The 4819-nt window shown below is 49.0% G+C and overlaps 1 protein-coding gene across 1 annotated transcript in view; it reads left to right on the top strand.

The window, feature by feature from the left end:
* Positions 1-4819, top strand: part of LOC102468553 (plexin-A4) — a gene marked incomplete at its 3' end in the record, with an annotated part of 320452 nt that overhangs the window by 79418 nt on the left and 236215 nt on the right. The gene's annotated exons all lie outside the window — the stretch shown is intronic.

Below are 4819 nucleotides of genomic sequence, written 5' to 3'. Positions count from 1 at the left end.
GAAATAGAGAGAGAGTTCCATGGTGTTTCTACTCCAGGGAACCAGGGATGGTCAGTTACACTTACACCAGAGACAAGGACTGGCCAGTTGGGAGTGGCCTCCCCAGGAGAATGTGGTGCTGTGAATGTAAATGCCCATTACAAATGCAGACCCCCTTAAGTATTGCTAGAGGAGGCTAGGGAGGCTGCTGAAGTGTTTTCTGGAATTCATAGGTTTGGGAAGAGCTTCTGCTTTGGCCAAGTCATTCTTATCCTGTGTCCTGGTTTTCTCCAGTCCAGATGGAGACAAGTATCGAAGAACAAATGCGCTAGTGTCTGAAAACTGCATGGCGTAAGGTGGGTCCTAGAGGCATCTGTCAGGGTCCCAGTTTGTCTTGGGACTCAAGGAACAAAAGACCAACACATGGCTGATCTGGTAATGAGTCTCCAGGGGCATTAATAATGGTGACTTCATTTCCGCATCTCCTTTGCTCACTCCTAGAATGTCTTTACCTCTGGCTCTTTTGAAGGCTGTCACTCAAGTTCCCTGAAACTCTGTCTGCAGAGTACATGACAATAGGGCTGAGGATCTTATAGCCTGTGACTCTATCACAGGCCAAGGTCTTGTATAGGTCAAGGTGACAGATCCCAGCCCTTCTCTGGAGGACCTGACTCTTCTGACACGGAGTGGGGCAGCGGCTGGGCAGTGTGCTGTCTTGGTAACCAAGGTCATCCTGTCCTCCCTGGGCCGAATGCTTGTTGTCTTGAAGGTTCCCAAGCATGGCTGTCTACCCTTCCTTGCCCTTTCTTCAGCCTTCTGTGGTAACCTCACGGAACACTAGCCCTATGCTTCCAGATAAACTAGAGAATGATGACACATTTCTGAGGCCCTAGGAAATTGCTTGGTGAAGTATTCCCTCCTGGTGGATTCCAACATCATGGAATAACCTTGTCTCCAGGAGCCTCCAGAGAGGAAGATGAGAAAGAAGCACACAGCAGGTCATTAACAGCCTGTGTGATGGCAACATAGTTGAGGTCATGGGAGTGGCAATCACTCACTGCAGCTTGCCTTTCCTTGAGTTTGGAACCAATTGAGAAGTGGGCATTGGATTCAGGCAACATCAGCTTCAAGGCTGATAAGGCTGGACAGAAAAGGAGGCATGGGGGAGGCACAAAATTCAGCTTAATCTTCCCTGGAAGCTTTTTATTAAAAAAAGAATTACTAATTTAATTAATTAATGTTTTTTTTTTTTTTTTTTTTTTACTAGAGAGAGACAGACAGAAGGGTTGGTGGGGGTGGGGGCGGCAAGAAAGCAAGCCACCAGGTCTGGGACTCAAACTGCGGACTACCATGTGGGAGTCTAGCCCCTTAACCACCATGCCACCTTGATCTCAGTCTTTTTGCCAGAAAACTTGAGCCCTCAGAGCAGAAACTTTTATCATACCTGTCAAGCCCCATAGCAGGAGTAGGAGCAGAGAGTCGTGGCGTCCACCTGGCTGTCTGATGGTACATGTAGGAGTTCCTGTGACATCTGACAACTGCTTCATCTCCTTTTCTTCTCTCAGCAGTGCTGGGGGATAATGGCAAGGATAGATGTTTCTTTCAGTTGTGGGAACAGAGGCACAGTAAAGTCAAGGGCTCTGCTCAAGGTTATGGAGCAATGATGTAGCCTAATTCTCACCTGGTGCTTCTTGTGGTGTTTCTCAGTGGTGTGCTAGTGGCAATTGAGGTGGACATCTCAAGGCACAGAGACCATCTAAGCATTGCAGAATGTTTGGGCCTTGACTGCTAAGCACAAGTGGGACTAGAAAAGACTTTGATGGGACCAGCAGGTGGCGTAATGGTTACGTCACTGGACTCCCATGTAGTTGACTGTGGTTGGAGTCTCAGACCTGGTGACTTCAAAACTCACTCTGGGCATGTGTGCATGCATGGCCAAAATCCTGAGAGGAGAATGGAGGAGAAGGGATTGTGGTGTGGCCATTCTTTCTGAGGAGTGATTTCTTGCTTTCTGTCTTTCTTTCTCACTGGTGAGTACATGCATTGTACAGCAAAAATCTTTCAAAGAAAGAACGAAAGGAAGGAAGGAAGGAAGGAAGGAAGGCAGGCAGGCAGGCAGGCCCGCCTTTCACATTCCCAGAAGCCATGACAGAGGACCATGGCTAAACTAAGCTCCTACCTGATGTTAGGCTCACTTGCCCACCCTGCCTAGTACCACAAGAGTTGCAGAGACAAGAGTGATGGAGGTTTTTCTTCTTCTCCTGGAGCATCAACTCCTGCCCAGTAGCATGCCACAGTGGGAGCTGAAATGGAGCCTATCTGTGTGGGCACACGTCCTAGGACCCCTCTCACAAAAGGCTGAGTCCTCACCCCTCACAGCCTGGTGAGCCTGTGCTCCAGGTTTCTCATTTAGCATTTGGGTGCCTGCCATATCACAGCCCCAGTCTTTCTAGAATCAAGTTTTCTCACTCCCCCTGAGATGGCTCATATCATATTCAGGTAAAAAGCCCACCTACCATTCTTTATGAGCAGCATTTGCAATAAAAATCCCATCCAAGCTGAGCATGAGGTGCCTTGGAGTAATGGAGGTGGCTGAGCCCTGGAACATGCTGGGTCTGGTGGGAGGAAGAGGTTTGAGGCTCACACCTGCACCAGACATGTTCTCCTAGGAGGTCCTCCACCAGAGGCAGAGAGGGTGCTGGGACCCAGGGAGTCACACATGCTGAATCTGGACACAACTGCAAGGAGACCTCAGCACTGTTAACTGAGTCAGGGTTAAGACATAAGGCCTTGCCATGCTAAGACATCTACTTCATGGGCGACATGCACACCTGTAACATTTTCGTGTGCACACCTGTAGCATGCTTGTGTGCATACCTATGTCATTTCACACTGTACCATGCCTGCATGCACACCTATAACCTGCCCATGCACACCTGCAGCATGTCCACATGCACAGCTGTAACATGCTGGCATGCATAGCTGTAACATACACACCTGCAAGCAAGTCCACATGTAACACTCCAGCATGGATATCTATAACATGCCTGCATGCACACCTGTAGTATGTAATGCGTACACCTGTAATATGCTCATGTGCACACCTGTTGCATGCCCATGTGCATACCATAACAGTCTCCTGTACACACCTATAACATGCATGCATAGCATGCCCACATGCATACCTGTAATGTGCCCATGTGCACACTTGTAACATGCCCATGAACATATCTATAACATGCTTGTGTGCACACCTGTAAACAAGCCTGCAGGTGGCATGCCCCTGTGTGCACCTATAACATCCCATGTGCATGCATGTAACATGCCTGCATGCAGATCTGTAAAAGGCCCACATGCACACCTGTAAGCACACCTGCATGCATGCCTGTAACACACCCACATGCACACAGGCATTTATTCTGCGCTTATGTCTGACTCAGTCAGACATGTGGGAGTCCAGTGTCTTAACCACCACGCTACCTGCTGGCCCTCTAACTTGTTTTTCAAGATCTTTCTCTCCCATCATTGATGTCCATTGTTCCCTCTGCTTCTCCCTGCCGTATTTCAGTCTATGCCGCTCACGCTCTCAGTACATTGTCACCTGTTAGCTTCCCTCTGTTGTGACTTGTTCTCCCTCACACTCACACCCCACCCAGCAGCTAATACAGTGAGATTGCTCTCTCAAGTGCACACAGGAGTCCGTGCACACACACCACATACAGTGTGCTGTGGCCCAGTCCGGATCAGGAAGCGAGCCTCTTCTTCAACCAGCACAGAGGCTGGCCCTGCTTAACATTCCAGATCTGGATTTCTGGCCTCCCCGCCAGTTCCTGCCATCCTCACAGGGTGACGTCTTGGCCTGGATACTGGCCTGGGAACCTGGACCTTTGGGTTTCAGCCAGTTCCAGCTCATGAGATGTAACTGGGCTGGTAAGCAGTTTCCCCTTTGCTTTGAACCACACATTTTACCTTCAAAAAGGAGGTGGAGAAAGTATCCTTTTAAAAAGTGTGTAGGGACCAGCAGTCAGTGTAATGGCTATGTCACTGGACTCTCATGTAGTCGACCACAGTTTGAGTCCCGGACTTGGTGGCTTAAACTCACACTGGGCTCATGTGCATGCATGCCCAAGGTCCCAAGAGGAGAATGGAGGAGAAGGGATTGCAACGTGGCCACCTCCCTGGGGAATGATTTCTCACTTTCTCTCTGTCTCTCTCTGTCTTTCTGGCGAACACACCCGCCCTATAGCAAACACCCCCCCCCCAAAAAAAAGTGTGTTGAGATTCACAAAGAGAAACATACAAACATTAAAGCAAGCTAGTGGACACAGCGCTTTGTATTTGCAGGACCCTCCTGTGTTTTTAAAGCGTGTCCTCTGGTTAAAATAAGCTCTCGTTGGGACAGAAGGGGTATAATAATAGTGCCATGATTTCACACTCACATTTTTTTTTCTTCACCGGTACCTGTTTCTGAGAGAGTTAGACTGTGCCTAACCCAGAGGTTCCATTCCCCAGGCCCTGGGTGGTGCCTCTTTTCCCCTTCCTTTATCCATGGCACATGCTATGAATATTAAGTTAACACATTCGAAGGACAAGAGCCATGTCCATCCAGAGCCTCACTGCTGTTACCTTCGGCTGTCCCTTAGTTTTCGCAAGGCAGAAGGGAACGAGTGCGGGTCAGCACACTGGGCTTCTTTCTTTCATTAACAAAGTTAGTGGAGAGAAGGCAAAAAGAGACAGCCTGGGGAGCTCTGCTTTTAGTCTCTCCATTTTTTCCCTTGTGGATTTGGCCCCACATGCTGTCCACGTACATGAAACGGGATCAGCGGGAGAGAAGAAAGCC

The sequence above is a fragment of the Tupaia chinensis genome, unplaced genomic scaffold, assembly GCF_000334495.1.
Source record: "Tupaia chinensis unplaced genomic scaffold, TupChi_1.0 Scaffold000140_1, whole genome shotgun sequence".
In the NCBI taxonomy this organism is placed as follows: domain Eukaryota; kingdom Metazoa; phylum Chordata; class Mammalia; order Scandentia; family Tupaiidae; genus Tupaia; species Tupaia belangeri.
This window is presented reverse-complemented; position numbering and strand designations above follow the sequence as displayed.